At 47.2% G+C, this 20947-nt stretch overlaps 6 non-coding genes across 6 annotated transcripts; 1 reads left to right on the top strand and 5 right to left on the bottom strand.

The window, feature by feature from the left end:
- Nucleotides 1-3786: 3786 nt before the first annotated feature.
- trnar-acg (transfer RNA arginine (anticodon ACG)) lies at nucleotides 3787-3859 on the top strand. The gene has a single exon. It is a non-coding gene; the product is annotated as a tRNA-Arg (tRNA).
- Nucleotides 3860-4879: 1020 nt separating this feature from the next.
- Nucleotides 4880-5021, bottom strand: LOC138228223 (U4 spliceosomal RNA). The gene has a single exon (XR_011185309.1). It is a non-coding gene; the product is annotated as a U4 spliceosomal RNA (small nuclear RNA).
- A 1327-nt stretch (nucleotides 5022-6348) lies between these two features.
- On the bottom strand, nucleotides 6349-6490 carry LOC138228174 (U4 spliceosomal RNA). The gene has a single exon (XR_011185260.1). It is a non-coding gene; the product is annotated as a U4 spliceosomal RNA (small nuclear RNA).
- A 230-nt stretch (nucleotides 6491-6720) lies between these two features.
- Nucleotides 6721-6837, bottom strand: LOC138228349 (U5 spliceosomal RNA). Its single transcript, XR_011185429.1, has one exon. It is a non-coding gene; the product is annotated as a U5 spliceosomal RNA (small nuclear RNA).
- An 11543-nt stretch (nucleotides 6838-18380) lies between these two features.
- Nucleotides 18381-18454, bottom strand: trnat-agu (transfer RNA threonine (anticodon AGU)). The gene has a single exon. It is a non-coding gene; the product is annotated as a tRNA-Thr (tRNA).
- A 2089-nt stretch (nucleotides 18455-20543) lies between these two features.
- Nucleotides 20544-20615, bottom strand: trnae-uuc (transfer RNA glutamic acid (anticodon UUC)). Its single transcript has one exon. It is a non-coding gene; the product is annotated as a tRNA-Glu (tRNA).
- Between the last annotated feature and the right edge of the window lie 332 nt (nucleotides 20616-20947).

Genomic DNA, 20947 nt, shown 5'->3' on the forward strand with positions numbered 1-20947 from the left:
AAGAAAATCGATGGAACTACAGGGAAAAGTGAAGCAGCTGGAGGGGACGTGGAAAGAGTGCTGGAGATGCGCTCGTACGGTAGAGCCGGAGTCCCTGCCCAGCACCCCTGTGAAAACCCCGGCGGCCAAGAGAGGAAGGGGTGACCTGACGCTGGAGGAGCTCCAAACCAACATCTTTAACATGATGGGTGAGCTGAAGGAAATGATTCGATTTAATACAGTCGCAATCGAAAGTCTTAAAAAGTCCATGGACTGTGTGTTTAAAGAGGTTGAAGACTTAAAGAGTGAAGTAAAAGTTCTTAAACAAGTAAATACCGAACAAGAAAAGCATATTAAAGAACTTGAATTGAAAGTGAACGATGTAGATAGATACTGTCGACGATGGAATTTAAAATTATTTGGAGTTAAAGAGGAACGTGATAAGGACCTTGTTGCAACAGTGAAGGGTATCTGTAAAAGGACCCTGCCGGACCAGGAGGACGTAATATCGGCCATTGACTTTGTTCACAGGCTCGGGAGAGCGAACATGTCTGGGCAAGTGCGCCCCAGATCGATTATAATACAGTTCACCAAGAGGACGGCGAGGGACATGCTGTGGCGAGCGGCGAGGGGGAATGAGTATTTGAATGGGAACAAACTGAGGTTTGCAGAGGAACTGTCTGCCGCGGGCAGGAGCACCAGGAACCAGCTGTGGCCCCAGGTTGAAGCTGCCAGAAGAGAGGGGAGGAGAGCCTACTTTGTGGGAGCGAGGGCCTTTGTGGACGGGAAGGAGATTTGCTCTCAGTGACTGCTCAGTTAATGATTATGTTTGGTTTTATTTGTTATACCAGTATATACTAGTGTTTCTTTAGTGTTAGTTTGGAATGCTGTAGTTAAGTGTTAAGGACTGTTATAGTTCTGGTTCTTTGAAAAACTCAATAGTTTAGACAGTCTTAGAGTTAGTTATTTGCTTTTGTGTATGTCTTTTTCATGAATGCCAGAGGTACTCGAAATGTTGTTAAAAGAAAAACGTTTTTTTTGTTTTGTAAAAAACTGTGCTGAGTTTTATTTTTTTACAGGAAACGCATGCATGTTGAAACTAAAGTTTATAATTGAGAAATATTAAAGCAAGGAAAATATGATACATGTAAAATATACAATTTGATCACATAATTACTTAATTACCTCTGGTAGTTAAATGTTTTTTTTTTCTGCTGCGTTTTTTTTCTCTTGTACATGACTCTGATCCTCTTGTTGTATTTGTATTTGTAAATTCTACATGTTTAATAAAAATAAAAAAAAAGCATTATAATCAAGTGCAGGAGCTGAGGGCTTTTGTTTTGTTTCGTTTTCCATGGCGTTCGTAAGCACGCAAATCAAAGGCAATTCTTGCGTCTAACACGAATGTAAATGCTTTTGAAAGTGCAGTGCAGGGAATGCGCCCTGCCCTACAAATAAAACAGGTCTACGGATCTGAAACCTGCTCCACGGAAAACAGTTCTGTTGCGCTTTTGATCAAAGGGAGATTCTCTGTTCTTACTTTTTGATGACATAACACCCAAAGGGGCTTCTTTGGAGCTGGATTCCAACCAACATCCTAAAGTTTCTTGGCGGTATCCTTTACAGTCCTCTGTTCGGTCGACAAGGAACAGAAGGGGGCAGCTTTCCTCAACATACAGCGCAATGTACTGTAGTGTTCCCCTTCATTGAATTCGCAGTTCTGCATCAGACCTCTAACTCGTTTCCTTAGCTTGGATTTAAGCCACGAAGCAGGCTTCTACTGTATAAACGTCTAGAGGAATCACAAACTATTTGAGAGGCCATCATCCCAGGGGGAACTGACAAAGTCTATCCCTAAACACCTAGCGCAGTCTCTCGAGAGACTGTCAAAAATCGCTTTCTCCGTTTGTGCTGCAAGTAAGTGAAAACGCGGTCTCAACCCAGAGCCACTTGGCAGCAGCGGCACGTAAATACTGTTACTGCCACTGCTCGATACCGACGTTAGCTTACTATACCATGTTCAGCCACCGCTAGAAAATGTAAGGCTCTAGTACTGGAGCAAACAAAGGGAGGGCCAACGTCGAACGGGCACACGTAGAGAGCAACGAAGATGGGACTCAAACCCATGCGTGCAGAGCACAATGGATTAGCAGTCCATCGCCTTAACCACTCAGCCACCTCGTCGACAAAACTGAGCTGTCCAGACATGGGTTGGCGCGCTCCAGATGATCTTTTTCTTTTTTTTCCCTCGTACTCGAGGGTCCTTTTCCTGTTCCACATGCGATTTCAACATTTTCCTTGGGAGATGTCAAGCCAGCAAGCCACTGCTGTGGTTCAGTGGCCAGTGTGGAGTTCAGTGGCCCTGTTGTACACAGAAAGCACATTGAGCTCCTTGGACATGAAAAGTTCCAGATAAAAGCCATTTGTCATCCTTTCTCTTGGTGTCGATGTTGCTATTGTATGTAAAGGTGGCAACTTGCTCAGCGAGCAGGCGGAGCACACACCGAATGCAGATGTGTCTGAGTGGTGTGTCCAAGTGGCTGCAAAAGGACAAGACTCCCGGGGCACCGTGGCTTAGTTGGTTAAAGCGCTTGTCTCTTAAACAGGAGATCCTGGGTCCGAATCCCAGTGGTGCCTTCTTTGTTCTGTCTTCTCGAACAGAACTGGTCCTTACAGACAACCGCCTATGGCTAGACTTAATTAGATGCAAGTATTCATTTCCTGTCTTTAACGCGACTTGTTTTTCTTAAAATGGATGGAACTTGCAAAACATGAAATACAAACATTGCTAATCAGCGCTAGCGGCTGGCAAAAAAAAAGAAGTCAGCAATGTTTTTTTTCTTTAACCTTAACCCTGCTAATGGAGAAGAGTTAAACGACCGAGTCTATGCAGCTTAAACGGTGCTCACGTCGGGTTCTTAGCTGAAACGGTGGTAAATCACGCTCACCGCAGTCCTTAATCTTTTAAAAGGATACAAAATTGAACCTAGTCGCCACATCACATACATCCTGTTCAACGATAAAAAGGTGACATCTATCCTCGATCCAGAGTAAATCTCACGTTGAGGGCATATTTTTTTCCACTTTACCATGAGTCAGGCTCAGCTGCACAGAGGCGAGAGCAGAGCAATGAGGTCACGGGGACAGGGGAGTCACACGCTGGCGGTTTAAACACGCGGAAGAAAACTGAGGGATCCACAGTATGTGGACCCTCCGTGCGCCATCAGTCCGCACTCCGGACTCTGAATCCTGCCATCCAAGTTAAGATCTCGGCGGAACCTGAGGCGCAGTTCCTTCTTAAAACGTAATCTGGTGAGCATTTCTAGAATCGTACTTGTATAGATGCAGCCCTTAATGTGTTGCTAGGTTAAAATTGATGACTTCTTGAACTTCAGTAGGCAACTGCCCTCTTGATTTCGGATTTAATTTCTTTATTACAGGGGCGCTTTTATGAAGACAGAGTCATGTTCAGGTACTTTGCTTGATGGAGGAAGCATATTTCGGACTCTGTGATCTGCTCACCTGGAAAGGTCTGCTGTACTACTACAAGAGAGAAGTAGAGTCTGGAAGAATGGACAATTTTATGATGCTTTGGAAGATAATGTTTTTTTTTCTTTGAAATCGAAATGAATCAGAATATCAGTGCAAAAGACAAACTCTTGGTTTGGTTTAAAGAGATATGGTTTTAAAACAGACAAAATGTAGAAAACAGGTGTTTCTCACTTTTGGAAAAGAATGGACCGGGGGTAATATTTTACTAGTTGCAGTGCTGATCTCACTGGGTTACAGTCCTGCAGTGTCACACCAGGGCCAGTGGCGCAATGGATAACGCGTCTGACTACGGCTCAGGAGATTGCAGGTTCGACTCCTGCCTGGCTCGGGTCGTTTTTAAACGCATCGGGCTACTCCCTAAGTAGTCTGTGCTACTTACTGCATTGTAATCGAACCCAGTAAGAGATTTCCTTCATGTAAATGAACTGCACCTGACAGCTTTAGAAAAACACCTGGGCTCAGTACGGTGCTGAGAGCTCAGCGTTGCTGTTCTAATTAGCACGCACTGCATCGACTATGAGCCCGAACTTTTCAATTATTCCGATCAGTAAGTCAACACGTAGTCCACATGAACGGTAGAAATATTCTCTTGTCTGTCTCTTGTTTGTATAGAACTGAATGTCCCTGACAATGTACTGTTAGTTTTAATTGAAGAACGGCATTTGTGTTCAAATATACCAGACAAGTTTATGTAACTGCTCATGCGACACTCAGTTGTAATTAGTCAAGAAATAAAGTCGAACAACAGCTGCGAGTTTGATTGTGAACGTATGAGATTGCAGCGCTTTTTACTTCCATTGACAAATGATAGATATTCGAAGAGAGATCCTTCAGACCAGCAAGCAAACCCACGGCTATTTCGGTTTTCTATCTAGGCAACGTTGGTGTCTGCAATAGCATACATGAAAGCGTGATGCAGGGTGAGCGCCCCCCCACCGGCACCATTAACACCGCTTCCAGCTGGAAACTTTGTTTTTCCCTGTAGCTCACCCTCATCCGGGTACTGACCTGGCTAACAAATGCTTTGCTTCAGTGGGTTTTCAGTTGCGAGTTGCAAGGGGATGCAAGTGATGGAGCCGCTCGCTGCAAAAGCTACTGCTTTGGCTGGGAATCGAACCAGAGCCTCCCACATGGTAAGCGAGAATTCTACCACTGAACCACCAATGCTCAGTACCCAGGCCTTCAAAAAAGACGCTTTTTTGGTGCTCTGTTAAAAAAGCGTCGACATTACCTCTTTCAAAAGGCTTCACTTTCCTAGTCACATTACAAGGCTCATTGAACCCGGGCTGTTTCCTCCAGCGGTATAGTATTGCAGTTAGACAGCACGATGCCTGCAAGACTATGTCACGCTCTGACGAGACTGTCAAAAATTGCTTTCGCCGATTGTATTGCAAACCGGCGGAAGCGGGGTATTGGGAAAAGTTTTCAACTAGCAATAATCGCGCCTCGGCTAAACCTCACAGGCTACGATACTGCCAATGCGCAAAGCTGACGGTTGCCAGGCAACCGCGGGGATCCTATGGAAATCGTCATCAATCGTCTCATGGCATGTCGTTGCTGTAACGCTTCATATTTGTCGTCTTCTTCTAGCTTGAGGTTTTGAAGAATGTCATGACAGACAAGGGCTCCGTCGGGAACAAAGGGCGTTGTGAGAAAACCGTTGCTTATTTTCAGCAGCAGAAATACAACCCTTTAAATACAAGATGACAGAACAATGACGAAGGGCATGCCGGGAGGAACTCATGCACTACAGAGGAAAGGGGGTGGGCACGTACAGTTCACATTCAAGCCACAAGTACTCTTCTCGGATGTTGCACAAACAAATCCTAACGTCCTGAAAGCATTGCAGCATGTTTGTGTCCCACTTCCCGTGGCTGCAGGACGACTGACACGAAGGGACAAACACAATCTGTGGCGTTTAGCGTGACATAGTCTTGCAGGCATCGTGCTGTCTCACTGCAATACTATACCGCTGGAGGAAACAGCCCGGGTTCGATGAGCATTGGAATGTGACTAGGAAAGTGAAGCCTTTTGAAAGAGGTAAAGCACTGCACAACGGAACTGAGGGAGAATCTTACAGGGGATTCTGAGCGGTGTCTGCATACACGCAGTCCGATACGGGTGCTGAAAGCTTGAGCTACTCTCAATGTCATGCTGCCTTTCCTCGGAGTAAATCTGTTACATTGAAAGAATGCTTCTGGCAGGTTCAAAAAGGGACCTTTGTTAATTGGAGAAATCAATGATTTCGAATGAATTCTGTATGCGTTAAAAGACAGCTATACACAGAAAACATGCAGGACACTGCTCATGATGTTTCCCGAGCCGAAACACAGTGCGTTTTTCCAAGCCATCTGACAAAGCCCGCCCACTGAAAACTGCAGCAGATCGTGTAAAGACGTTCAACTTTGTAACTACTGCACGCACAGGAAGCAGAATAAATTCCTCTTTTCAAACTGTCAAAGGTTTGCTTTGCGAACGCTGCAGGACATCGCACAATCTCTTTTGAACGGGGACAAACAATTTCTTATGGGGCGCAGTAAGTACAGACGTTTAAAAAGCTCCACTCATGCCGACGATGCAGCATGAAGAAGCGCAACCTAACGTTTGACAGACAAAGGCCGGGCGCCGCTATGAGCAATATGAAATCAAACTGACAGCACACGGCGTTTCGCGCTGACTCAAAAGTGATCTCGACAGACGCTGTTCTCTGCATAACGCTGAAAGAGCTAAAGAGCGTTTCTGTTGAGACGTAACAAGCTTGTTTCTTTCTACCATGATGTTACCATGACAAAATCTGTCTTTAAACACCTTGCTCAGTCTCTGACGAGACTGTCAAAAATTGCTTTCGCCGATTGTATTGCAAACCGGCGGAAGCGGGGTATTGGGAAAAGTTTTCAACTAGCAATAATCGCGCCTCGGCTAAACCTCACAGGCTACGATACTGCCACTGCGCAAAGCTGACGGTTGCCAGGCAACCGCGGGGATCCTATGGAAATCGTTGTCAATCGTCTCATGGCATGTCGTTGCTGTAACGCTTCATATTTGCGGCCGGACACTTCCCGCCTCCCAAAGAAAAGAGCGCCAATCAGACAGGCGGAGACCGAGGACTCGCAGAGCAGACGGCCACAGTCGCCGTAATAAGAGCGATTGTGAGCGGTTTTGTTTTCTCTCTTTGACCAGCCCAGCTGCGCCCCACCCGAAGGCAGGGAAGCACAAAAATTGTATGGAACTCATTCATGCTCCTCTCCATGGAAATCTTTAGTAAAAGGCAAAAGATTTGTACGAGATGAAGAGAAACCAGAGTGCGTGGCTGGACAGCTGCAGGAGCCCAGGCCGCCTTCAAGGCCTCTGCCCTGCCGGTCGTGGTTGGTAATGCACCTGGCCTTACAAACGAGCCAGTGGGGCCCGTTCAGCTCCGGGCTCATCGCCTGTGGCTCTCGGTTACCTGGCAGGGGAGATACCTTGATCAGCCTGTAGTTGGAGTAGTTGGATTGTTTTCTTGTTTTGTGGAAGCAGTGTTTGTTTTGCAGTTTGAGATGGCAACCTTTGGATCCCGCAAGAATGCTGTACGTTTTGAGCTTTTGGGTGACCTCTTCATAGATAGATAGATAGATAGATACTTTATTGATCCCGTGAGGGAAATTGCAGTGCAACAGCAGCTTAACACACACAACACAGCCACAGTGTAACGAATTATATACTAATAGTACAATACATACAATACAATACAAGAGTTACTCACAGTCCGGACACACAAGAGGAAACTAGAACAGAACAGTACACAGAAAATCGTATCACACGTATGAATATAAATATAGATGTAACCATAGATATAAATATAAATATAAATGTATTGCACAGGTCCCTGGCATATATTGCACAAAAGTGGTTGTAAACGGGAAAAAGAAAAAGAAAAAGAAAGAGAACAGATGTAGCAGTATATGTGTATATGCGTTTAGTCCAGAAACAGGTCACTGTCGCTGTTGCTTCTGCCAAGACGCAAGGTGGATGCGTTGTACAGTCTTATGGCAGACGGCAAGAATGACCTCCTGTAGCGCTCCCTGTCGCACCGTGGGTGAATCAGTCTATTGCTGAACATGCTCTTCATTCCTGCAAGCCTGTCATAGAGGGGATGGGAGAAGTTGTCCATGATGGCCTCCAGTTTGGACATCATTCTCCTCTCAGCCACTACCTCCAAGGGGTCCAGGTCAGACCCAATGACAGAGCTCGCTCTCCTGATGAGCTTGTTCAGCCTTTTGGAATCTACTGCTCTAATCCCAGAGCCCCAGCACACCACTGCGTAGAAAATGGCACTCGCTACCACCGACTGATAAAACATGTGTAGCATCTTACTACACACATTGAAGGACCTGAGCCTCCTCAAGAAGTAAAGTCGGCTCTGTCCGTTCTTATAGATGGCCTCGATGTTCTTAGACCATTCCAGTCTATCGTCGATGTGCACTCCCAGGTACTTGTACGAGTCCACCATCTCCACGCCACTCCCATGGATGTAGACAGGAGTAGGTTTGACCTTTTTCCTCCTGAAATCTACCACCAGTTCCTTTGTCTTTGTAACATTCAGTTCCAAGTGGTTCACCCCACACCACTCCACAAAGCTGCTGACCAGTCCTCTGTACTCCTCCTCCTGCTCACCCTTGATACACCCCACAATCGCAGAGTCATCTGAGAACTTTTGCAGGTGGCATGACTTTGAGTTGTACTTAAAGTCCGAAGTATAGAGGGTGAAGAGGAATGGAGAAAGAACTGTCCCTTGAGGTGCCCCTGTGTTACTCACTACCAGTTCAGACACGCAGTTCTGAAGTCTCACAGACTGTGGTCTGCCCGTCAGGTAGTCAGTGATCCACGAGGTCATGGAGGCATCGACTTGCATCTCCTCCAGCTTCCTCCTTAGAAGTAAGGGCTGGATGGTATTGAAGGCACTGGAGAAGTCGAAAAACATGATCCTTACAGTGTTGCCAGCCCTGTCCAGGTGTGAGTAGGCCCTTTGCAGCATGTAGATGATCGCATCCTCCACACCAACACTGGGCTGGTAGGCAAACTGTAGGGTGTCCAGTGATGAGCTGACCATGGGTCTCAGGTGGGATAAGACCAGTCTCTCCAGTGTCTTCATGATGTGAGAAGTCAGTGCAACTGGTCTGTAGTCGTTGAGGACAGAGGGGCGCCCTTTCTTTGGTACCGGGACCAGGCATGATGTCTTCCAGAGCACCGGGACTCTCTCCAAGCGCAGGCTCAGGTTGAACAGTCGCTGGAGCACTCCGCTCAGCTGATCAGCACAGGCCCTCAGAACTCTGGGACAGATGTTATCTGGTCCTGTGGCCTTACCCCCGTGCAGCCTCTTCAGCTCCTTCTTCACCTGGTCAGCTGTGATGGTCAGCCTGGCCCGGGGGATGATGCTCATAGTGCTTTCAGTGCCGGAGGTGTTAATGGCAGAGGTGTTGGAGAGTGGCAGCTGTGGGGGATGGGTGGGTGAGCAGCCGTCGGGGGTTGTAGCTGTAGGCGGCCATGTTTGTGGTGGGATGGAGGAGGTGTTGGGCAGTTGCAGCTGTGAAGGGTTAGGGAGCGTGTGGCTGTGGGGGGATGGGTGTTGCGCCACAGAGGACCCAGAATCAAACCTGTTAAAGAACTGGTTCAACTTGTTGGCCATCTCCAGGTTCCCTTCTGTTGCAACCCCAGCCTGTTTGAAGCCAGTGATCTCTCTCATGCTGCTCCATACATCTCTCACCCTATTCCTTTGCAGCTTGTCCTCTACCTTCCTCCTGTAGGCATCCTTGCTCTCTCTTAACTTCTGCTTTAGCTCCCTCTGTACACGCTTGACCTCTTCCTTATCTCCCCTCCTAAAGGCTCTCTTCTTGTCATTCAGAAGAGCCTTCAGGTCGCTGGTGATCCAGGGTTTGTTATTTGAAAAGCAGTGTACGTCTTTGGTGGGGATGGTGTTGTCTACGCAGAAGTTAATATAGTCAGTGACACAGTCCACCATGCTGTCTATGTCCTCCCCATGTGGTTCGCACAGCACATCCCAGTTGGTGGCCTCCAAAGCACCACGTAGATCCTCCATAGCCTCCTGAGACCATCTCCTCACGGTCCTCATGGTCACAGGTTGGCGCTGGACAATAGGCTTGTATAGTGGTGTAAGCAAGACAAGGTTGTGATCTGATCTGCCAAGGGGGGGAAGGGCTGTGGAACTATATGCATCCTTAGCATTGGCATATAATAAGTCCAGTGTTTTGTTTTCCCTGGTCGGGCACTTAACAAACTGGTGGAAAGTAGGCAGAGTGGTGGAAATAGATACGTGGTTAAAGTCTCCTGAAATAGCTATAAAAGCGCTTGGGTGCTTTGTTTGTAGCCTGGCTGTGACTGTGTTTATGACGTCACACGCTACCTCTGCATTTGCCGTAGGTGGAATGTAAACAACAACAAAGATGGCGCATGTAAACTCCCGCGGCAGATAGTACGGACGCAGTCCTACGGCTACCAGTTCAATGTCCGGGTTACAGACGCGCTCCTTAACATGAATATGTCCAGGATTACACCATCTGTTGTTTACAAGCACCGCGAGCCCCCCTCCTTTCCTCTTACCGCTTTCGGTATTTCTGTCCGCCCGCACCGTCTGAAAGCCGCCGATGGTAACGTTCGAGTCCGGAATAAGTTCCTGCAGCCACGTCTCGGTGAAACACATGATACTGCATTCACGATACTCCCTCTGGCTTCTCACCAATGCTCCCAGTTCGTCCATCTTGTTCGCTAAGGACCGCACATTTCCCATGATGATCGAAGGAAGGTAGGGTTTAAATCTCCTTCTCTTCGCCTTTCGCGTCGCACCAGCCCTACAGCCTCGGCTTCTCCTCCTCAGCTCCTCCGGCACCGATGGCTTCTCTCCAGTGAGTAGAGGCGGACGCGCTAGCGCGATCAGCTGGTCCCGCGTGTAGACAATGCCTCTGTGGCTATCGGCATTGCAACTCGATAGCCACAGAGGTCCGAGTATCAGAAAAAACAAGAAAAAGTTTCTCAGCTTCCTAGTATCCATCATGTTGTGATCGCAAATCTAGTTGCCGGCAAAGGTATGAAGAAAAAACACTAACACACTAGCATTTACTAACTGAAAGAAACAAAAAGACAACAAAAAGACACGGAGCTGCTGTAGCAGGCTGCCACTAACATGGCGCCATCTTGAATTACTGGCGTATGCAGTAATTGGATCGTATGCAGTTCAGCAGAAAAGTGTTACAGAAGGAACTTGGCTTTGAACCTCGGCACTTGGATTTCATCTTCGCTCTCCCAGGTCAGAAAGCATCTGAGGTTGTTTTTGCTACCTATTCTCTGTTTGAACAATGTGTGGATGTGTTTGAGGCAAAAAGAGGGAAAGTTCCTGCCCTTGAGAAGATCATCTTGCAGCCTCTGACACGGAGAGAGAGGAAAACGGTGCATGTTGTTGTGTTCTCGGAACTGGCAAAGACGGAGGACATTCACACCTGGCTTAACCAGTACTGCATCGTCCACCATGGAACTGAGGTTAGAGATGTTGACGGTATAAAAACAGGAGCAAGGAAATTCGAGGTTTGCTTGCTACCGGACAATGTAAATGGAGGCTTAAGGCACCTGCCCTCTACAATCCGGCTGGGCGCCTGCAATGGCTATGTTTTTTATGTGGGACAACCAAAGGTGTGTCGGCGCTGTGGTGCTGTGGGACACCTGGCATCGTCCTGCACTGTGAAATGCTGCAAGACCTGTGGCAAACAGGGACATTTAGCCTCTGACTGTTCAATGCTGCCAAAGTGCAATTTATGTGGCTCGGAAGGACACGTTTTTAAGAACTGCCCTCACGCCTACGCCAATAAACTCAAAATGAGAAAGGATGAGGCAGTGCTTGTTTCAGCCAAACCGGCCCGAAAAGCCAAAGCAAACAACAAGTCAAACAAAGAACCCTTGTTGGACAAAGAGTCTCAGGCTCCAGCCAGGATCAGTCCTGCTGTGGCGCTGGGGCCGGTGGAAGAGAAATCCACTACGCCCCCACAACCGCAGACTGCACCAGACAAGCACGAGGGTTTGAAAACCCCCGAGAACAGCGAGGACCCCTCCCCCATTCCTGCTCCTCAGAACGAGGGCCAGTGTGGGGCCCCCCGGTGGAGCGGGTCCAGCGAGGAGACCCAGGATTCAGCGGAGCTGCTTTTCTCAGACTCTGCAAGTGCTACAGATGCCCTCCTCTCCTCCATCCAGTCCATCACGGAGGATCTGCAGCAGCTGGTGGGTGAGGGGGAAGAGGAGACTGGTGCATTGGCTGCACCCCTTTCCCCTCAGTGCTCCCAGGAGCTGGACTTGAGGAAAAGGAAAAATGACTCTGTTTTCTCCCCGAGCGAGGAGGAAGGAGAGCATGGCGATGGGGACAGCTGGAACCCCTCCACCCCTCCCTCTACCCCCTTCCTTGAAATGGACTCCGTGAATGCTTTTACTGCTGCCACCCTGATGAAGGCTCATTCAGAGGATGGCTGGCAGGAAATTGGTAAGAAGAAAAAGAAAAAGAAGAAGGTAACTAGTGAGACAGAAAAGACTTTAAACTCTCAGACACATATAGATGTATATATCCCACAACAGCAGGATATACATGGTCAGGGAGGAATAGCAGCTCCAGAATTGACTATTGCTTTGTCTCAGAGAGAGTGAAAGTTGTTGGGGTCACTCTTCAGCCTGTCTTCTTCTCAGATCATCAGGCTTTAGGGTGTAGAGTGGAACTCCAGGGCGGGACTGTTTTTGGCCCAGGCCTCTGGAAACTCAACACAAAGCTGCTAGAGAACGAGGGGGTAGTATCCCGCTACAAGGAGAAACTATCACAGTGGCTGTCCTTGCAGTGTCTGTACGGGTCAGTAGGAGAGTGGTGGGAGGAGGTGAAGGTGAGGACAAAGGCCTTTTTCATGGCTGAGGGAAGGAAGGCTGCTGCCAGACGGAGAGGAGTGCTAGTCAGGAAACAGAGGCAGCTGCAGCGTCTCTACACGATGCTGCACAGTGGCTTCGATGTGCTCGAGGATATCGCCCTTTTAAAAAAGGACATCCGGAGCATAGCCGAAGAAAGTAGTCGAGGAGTGCTGTTAAGAAGCAGAGTGCAGTTCTTGGAAGAAAATGAGAAGTGTACTCGCTTCTTTTTCAGGAAAGTGGTAGGCTCCAAGTCTGTCATGGAAAGTGTAGTTGATGAGGAGGGACGAGAGAGAACAGAGCCGAGTGCTATTCTCTCCTGCACCGAGGCCTTCTACTCAAGACTGTACAGCTCTACAGAGGTAAAGGATGAAGAAATTCATTTTTTTACCTCAAAGCTAGAAAACGTTTTGAGTGAAGAAGATAGGGAAGTACTTGAGAGGGATTTGACAGTAGAAGAGCTGAGACAGGCTATGGAGAGCTTACAGCAGGGGAAAACTCCGGGTGCTGACGGGCTCCCTAAAGAATTTTATTGCACCTTTTGGGATCTGCTTCAGGATCCGCTACTGCTCCTATTCGTGGAAAGCTATAAGACAGAATTGCTGCCTGACTCCTTAAGAGAAGGCACTATCTCTCTCTTGTTTAAGAAAGGAGCAAAGAATAACATAAAGAACTGGAGACCCCTCAGCCTGTTAGGCGTGGACACTAAGATCCTCTCCAAAGCCCTTTTCCTGCGCCTACAAAATGTTGTGGCCTCACTGGTAGGGAAAGAACAGACTTGTGGGATAGCAGGACGCCTGATGAGCGACAACCTGGCCTTGTTGAGGGATGTCTGTCTGTACTCAGAGGATCGCTCCCTCCCTCTGTGCATTTTAAGTGTAGACCTAGAAAAGGCCTTTGACCGGTAGGCGGTGCGTGATTGGTTGACCGACAGGGGCACTCGTGGTCCATTGGTCTGTCGTAGAAAGACTTACTGTAAACGTCTTTACTGTGCCCGTTGTAGATATTGAATTTTGCCACTGAAGGGAAATCTTAGTACCTGAGCATAAAAAGAATAGGAGCATACTGTAACGCGTGTGAAGGCCATAAACGATATTAATTTTGGAACGTAAACATACAGTATATAGCTGGTCTTGGTACTTTAAAGAAAAAAATACACACCAGTATTCCATTTCTCCCTAACCATTGTAAGCTTCGAAGTCTTTAACTAACGTGATACCGGAGTCAACAAGCATACTTTTAGAATTTGATTAAAAGGGAATATAATATGGAATCACGTATCTCAAGAAATTAATAACGATATAATTATATTCATGTTGCAAAAGAACTGCAACGGACATAAAAACTCCCTTGCTTTTAACAGAGCGTTCCATAATTTCTAACTACGAAAATGCCAGGTGAAAGGATTTGTAAACATATTTTGTTAAAGCAAGTCAGTTTTTTCCGCAACACATAAAATACATTTTTCCAAGAAAGTTTAGCCTTTGTCACTAATGAAACCACTAAATAAAGACATAAATATAGAAATCTTAAGATTTGTTTTATTTAATGTTGGTAGCAGGATGAACTGTCAGAGTGTATATTTTGTCACAAAGTTGCTGCAAGATGTTAACAGTGAAAAAGGTATTTAGAAATGAGTTATTTCAAGATGAAAAAGAAAACATACACGAAACATGGTTTCATAACGACCAGAATCGGTCTTGAGATATTTTTAACTTGATTTACAGTATTTGAGAGGTATGTCTTAACACCGATACTACAGTGCTTAAGTACTGCTCACGTATATGTTTCTAGGTTTATATTATGCATTTCATACGGTCAAATTACTTTTGAGCAACTAATAAGAAGCGCGAAACGGTATGCGTTTTAGTTTCGTTTTGTGCTGGGACCCGTGGATTGATTAGAGATATCAAGTACATACAAGTCATTTTTTAAATGTTGTAGTTCGTCTTGAAAAAATGTTACGAGTACATCATCTATCAACAATTACACAGGTTCTGTTTCCATATTGCGGATTTTGGTTAGGTATTATCAAATCCAGTGGCGCTGTGTGTTAGTTTACTGAGTCTCATGTCACATGGTCTGTGATTGAAACCTGTAAAACCGGTTTAATTCGTCACAGCCAGCACTCTTCAGGTGTGAGGGTCTTCTGCTCAGAATGAAACGCTAAAATGTTTGTGTTTATTCTAATGGTAGTGGGGGCAGGGTGTGTGGGAACAGGTTTGGTTGAAATTGCATTGGACATCTATGTTCTTCACACCTGAAACATTTTCTCTGAAAGCATTTTCTTCGCAGTTTAACCGATCTTGTTACAGCATGTTACAGTTTACTATTATTAACCATATTAATTTTAAGTGCATTAAAGTGAATGTAAAATCTTGTAAAAATATATTTTCATTGTTCAAATATACATTAAGTCTGACTATCATATAATAAGTTAAATACAAAACTAAAGATAAAATAGGGTTAAATATAATTCAAAATATTTTGCTAACAATGTTAACTGTTTATGAATAATAAAATGTATTAACTAAGGAGTAGGATGGCACAGTTGTTAGTATGTTTTTTGTTTTGTTTCTTTTTCATAAATACAACAGTAGTACCTGATGTCTCAGTGGCTTTCAAAATTAAATTATGCATGCAAACCTGTGAACTTGAAAGATAACTAAGATATCCATCCATTATATTCCATAATATCCATGAAATATATGGCGCTGAAATATGTGTGACGCAGTGGTGGCCTGACACGGTGAGGTGCCCTGGCAGCTGTGTGATGCAGTGGTGGTCGGGTATGTAGAGGTGCACTGGCAGCTGTGTGTTGTGACGCAGTGGTGGCCTGGCACGGTGAGGTGCGCTGGCAGCTGTGTGATGCAGTGGTGGTCGGGTATGTAGAGGTGCACTGGCAGCTGTGTGTTGTGACGCAGTGGTGGCCTGGCACGGTGAGGTGCGCTGGAAGCTGTGTGATGCAGTGGTGGTCGGGTATGTAGAGGTGCACTGGCAGCTGTGTGTTGTGACGCAGTGGTGGCCTGGCACGGTGAGGTGCGCTGGAGCTGTGTGATGCAGTGGTGGTCGGGTATGTAGAGGTGCACTGGCAGCTGTGTGTTGTGACGCAGTGGTGGCCTGGCACGGTGACGTGCGCTGGAGCTGTGTGATGCAGTGGTGGTCGGGTATGTAGAGGTGCACTGGCAGCTGTGTGTTGTGACGCAGTGGTGGCCTGGCACGGTGAGGTGCGCTGGAGCTGTGTGATGCAGTGGTGGTCGGGTATGTAGAGGTGCACTGGCAGCTGTGTGTTGTGACGCAGTGGTGGCCTGGCACGGTGAGGTGCGCTGGAGCTGTGTGATGCAGTGGTGGTCGGGTATGTAGAGGTGCACTGGCAGCTGTGTGTTGTGACGCAGTGGTGGCCTGGCACGGTGAGGTGCGCTGGCAGCTGTGTGATGCAGTGGTGGTCGGGTATGTAGAGGTGCACTGGCAGCTGTGTGTTGTGACGCAGTGGTGGCCAGGCACGGTGAGGTGCGCTGGCAGCTGTGTGATGCAGTGGTGGTCGGGTATGTAGAGGTGCACTGGCAGCTGTGTGTTGTGACACAGTGGTGGCCTGGCACGGTGAGGTGCGCTGGCAGCTGTGTGATGCAGTGGTGGTCGGGTATGTAGAGGTGCACTGGCAGCTGTGTGTTGTGACGCAGTGGTGGCCTGGCACGGTGAGGTGCGCTGGCAGCTGTGTGATGCAGTGGTGGTCGGGTATGTAGAGGTGCACTGGCAGCTGTGTGTTGTGACACAGTGGTGGCCTGGCACGGTGAGGTGCGCTGGCAGCTGTGTGATGCAGTGGTGGTCGGGTATGTAGAGGTGCACTGGCAGCTGTGTGTTGTGACGCAGTGGTGGCCTGGCACGGTGAGGTGCCCTGGCAGCTGTATGATGCAGTGGTGGCCTGGCACGGTGAGGTGCGCTTGCAGCTATATGACGCAGTGGTGGCCTGGTACGGTGAGGTGCGCTGGCAGCTGTGTGATGCACAGCTCAGTTGGTTTTGTCCAACTGAGCAATCTTGCTTTCATAAAATATACCAACATTTTAATGACTGATGATTAACATGCTGTAATACACAGTTCAAAATTAAAGGCTCAAATGCTGTACATGAGAGGTTAAGCTCCCCCTGGCGGTTTTACAAGGCACACGTGAACCGCGTGATACCCCGGTGGGCGTGTCGCGGTATGCCGCGAAATACCTCACCCATTTTGAATGGCTGCATCTGTACGTTCAGAATCAAACCCGCAGCTGTTGTTTGACTTTATTTCTTGACTAATTACAACTGAGTGTCGCACGAGCAGTTACGTAAACTTGTCTGGTATATTTGAAAACAAATGCCGTTCTTCAATTAAAACTAACAGTACATTGTCAGGGACATTCAGTTCTATAAAAACAAGAGACAGACAAGAGAATATTTCTTCCTTTCATGTGGACTACGTGTTGACTTACTGGTCGGAATAATTGAAAAGTTCGGGTTCATAGCCGATGCAGTGCGTGCTAATTAGAACAGCAACGCTGAGTTCTCAGCACCGTACTGAGCCCAGGTGTTTTTCTAAAGCTGTCAGGTGCAGTTCATTTACATGAAGGAAATCTCTTACTGGGTGCAATTACAATGCAGTAAGTAGCACAGACTACTTAGGGAGCAGCCCGGTGCGTTTAAAAATGACCTGAGCCAGACAGGAGTCGAACCTACAATCTCCTGATTCGTAATCAGACGCGTTATCCATTGCACCACTGGACCTGGTGTGACACTGCAGGACTGTAACCCAGTGAGCTCAGCCCTGCAACTAGTAAAATATTACCCCCGGTCCATTCTTTTCCAAAAGTGAGAAACACCTGTTTTCTACATGTTGTCTGTTTTAAAACCATATCTCTTTAAACCAAACCAAGAGTTTGTCTTTTGCACTGCTATTCTGATTCATTTCGATTTCAAAGAAAAAAAAAACATTACCTTCCAAAGCATCATAAAATTGTCCCTTCTTCCAGACTCTACTTCTCTCTTGTAGTAGTACAGCAGACCTTTCCAGGTGAGCAGATCACAGAGTCCGAAATGAGCTTCCTCCATCAAGCAAAGTACCTGAACATGACTCTGTCATCATAAAAGCGCCCCTGTAATAAAGAAATTAAATCCGAAATCAAGAGGGCAGTTGCCTACTGAAATACAAGAAGTCATCAATTTTAACCTAGCAACACATTAAAGGCTGCATCTATACAAGTACGATTCTAGAAATGCTCACCAGATTACGTTTTAAGAAGGAACTGTGCCTCAGGTTCCGCCGAGATCTTAACTCGGATGGCAGGATTCAGAGTCCGGAGTGCGGACTGATGGCGCACGGAGGGTCCATATACTGTGGATCCCTCAGTGATCTTCCGCGTATTCAAACCGCCAGCGTGTGACTCCCCTGTCCCCGTGACCTCATTGCTCTGCTCTCTCCTCTGTGCAGCCGAGCCCGGCTCATGGTAAAGTGAAAAAAAATATGCCCTCAACGTGAGATTTAGTCTGGAGCGAGGATAGATGTTACCTTTTTATCATTGAACAGGATGTATGTGATGTGGCGATTAGGTTCAATTTTGTATCCTCTTTAAAAGATTAAGGACTGGGGTGAGCGTGATTTACCAGCTAAGAACCCGACGTGCGCACCGTTTAAGCTGCATAGACTCGGTCGTTTAACTCTTCTCCATTAGTAGGGTTAAGGTTAAAGAAAAAAACATTGCTGACTTATTTTTTTTTTTGCCAGCCGCTAGCGCTGATTAGCAAGGTTTGTATTTCATGTTTTGCAAGTTGCATCCATTTTAAGAAAAACAAGTCGCGTTAAAGACAGGAAATGAATACTTGCATTTAATTAAGTCTAGCTGTAGGCGGTTGTCCATAATGACCAGTACTGTTCAAGAAGACAGAACAAGGAAGGCACCGCTGGGATTCGAACCCAGGATCTCCTGTTTACTAGACAGGCACTTTAACCAACTAAGCCACAGCACCCCAGGAGTGTTGTCCTTTTGCAGCCACTTGGACACACCTTTAGAAAAACATTTTGTTAACAGGCATTCTGCCTCAGCCTAAACACCTATAGCTTGCAAAGCGCATGCTATTAGACAGGCACCTCTGCAAGACCTTAAGAGTCTCTTAAACTAGTGATAGTAAGGTGTTCCCAATGGGTGATGTTCGGCTTTCAAATCATCTCTCCGTGGAAGCGCCGAGATGCAGCTGTTTAAGGCTTAGAAGCAGCTGACTGTTTCACTACCTAGCTGATCACTGTCAGTCAGGGAGCTTAGAGGTGAAAAGCCTGTCTGAGAGACAATTCGCCGTCGATCAGTTCAATATGTTCCGTACCAGCTCGGCGCACCCGAGATCATCTTGGTAGCCGTGTAGCTCAGATGAGTGAGAGCTTGTGTGTATTTACCACCGTGATTGGATGCCGGCCCTTCTCAGGTCACAGTAAACCTTCTGCTCAAAAAAAGTGAGGTAAAACCTCACTCTGCACAGTAAAACCTAAAAAAGTGAGGTTTTATTTAATCTCTGACCAAGGGAAACGTTTCATTTTTTCAAAGAAATGTTTGTTAAAAAATAAAGTCATAGTTCCATGGGATTCAATCATAGACCGTGTGACATGGAAGTCAGGAACCTAACCCACTAAAGCACTACAGAAACATTATCGACAGACAATGTACAGCGTGTACTATTCTTGTGTTGTGGTACATGAATATAATTATATCGTTATTAATTTCAAATTTATAACTTTATTAACTTTATAAATTTATTAACGTTATTAATTAATTTCACGACGCACAGACAGAGCGTGGGGAGCTGCCGCCTGCAAACACGGCTCCAGGCAGGACTCCGCTCTGCAGGAGCCGCAGAGCAGAGGAGATGGGGGCAGCTTAGCTCCTTTGCAGAGACCTGAGCTGTTGTTGCTGCGGACGCTGTCTTTTCTGCACTCGGGGTAGGAGTGAATGTTGAGTTGCCCTTAGAAATGAAGCAAAGCACTTCAACGGCACGGGTGTGTGTGTGTGCGCCCTGGTGATTCTGGGAGACAGATCGAACCTGGGCTAAAAGAGAGGGGGCTTAGCCCTCTTCCATTTGCTACTTCAAAGTTGTACAACCCATTTGTATCTGCTAGGCGGCGCAGTCGTCGTGCACAAAGAACGCTTTGAAAAGCGTCAAAGGCAAGTCATTCTGAGTTGGTCGTTTGTGTTTTCCGTTCAGACGCGAAATGCTGAAATGATCTCTCGGCTCCTCGGTTGTCATTTCTGCTCCGTAAAGGAATCACAGCACGCGTCGGCTTCCAGCACGGTGGGTCAGGACACGATGCCGGGGGGTCGGAGAGAGCGATGTCTTCCTCGTTAGTATAGGACCTGTCACCTGTCCCCACCTGTCACGCGGGAGCAAGGGGTACATCAGGACGCGCATTGAAGTGAAAGCAGGATGCGCTGCGACATGCACTGTGCAGATCCTGCCACACTAAGAGGTGAGTGGGTCTGTTCGATCACAGCGCTAGGCGAATCCCCAATCCCCTTTTGTGCGTGGCGACAAAAGAAATCTGTTTGTTTTTCGCCCGGTTTCGAACTGGGGACCTTTCGCGTGTGAGGCGAACGTGATAACCACTACACTACGGAAACTGTGGTAAGACATGCCCAGCGGCCCAGTGCTGAGCTTCGCCAATGCGATTCAGCTGCTTCCAGTGCCTTTATTGGAGTGCGCTGATGGACCGTGCTCTCTCTCCAGAGACCAGCACGCCTCTCATGGACGGAGCAGGAAAGGCGGCGTCACATTCTACAGCCCTCTCCACGCAATCGACGAAATCGGGCTACTGACGTGGAGAAAATCGCCTCTCCAGAAAGTGCAAATATCATCTTGGAGAGTATAAATCCTATTGCCGAAGGTCAGCCCTGTCTACCAGAGTAACCCTCCCACCTCCTGCAGCGATGGTCAGCTGGTCTCACACGCGAGAAGTTTCGGCTGGAAACAAGCGCCCCCTCTTCTCGCACGTTTTGCACGTTCGAGTAGTTTTAATGCGGCTCCTTCGTACACGGTGCTGATCTTTTGGAAAGCAGGAGGCAAAACTGACACGTTCCCATACCAGGAGTCGAACCAGGGCCGCCTGGGTGAAAACCAGGAATCCTAACCACTAGACCATATGGCAGCGAACAACCCTGCTGTTCCCGGCATCATGCAAGCAAACTACATAAATATGAGAAAACACGCAAGAGAGTTGTCACTCAGAGTGTCGAAGGGTCGATGTATACTGGGACTCAGTTGAAATGCAACGTCAGGACTTTTCCGTTTATGTCACACGAAGAGAGCACAGCCTTTTCCGCCCTGCCACGTGTGTATCGGTAACTCGACGTGATCGTATAGTGGTCAGTACTTTGCGTTGTGGCCGCAACAACCCTGGTTCAAATCTGGGTCACGGCAGAATAGGGGTGTTTGCTTTTACTACTTGCATGAATGAAGGCAAAAAAAAGCCAATCGATG

This window comes from Lepisosteus oculatus, unplaced genomic scaffold, assembly GCF_040954835.1.
Source record: "Lepisosteus oculatus isolate fLepOcu1 unplaced genomic scaffold, fLepOcu1.hap2 HAP2_SCAFFOLD_40, whole genome shotgun sequence".
NCBI lineage: Eukaryota > Metazoa > Chordata > Actinopteri > Semionotiformes > Lepisosteidae > Lepisosteus > Lepisosteus oculatus.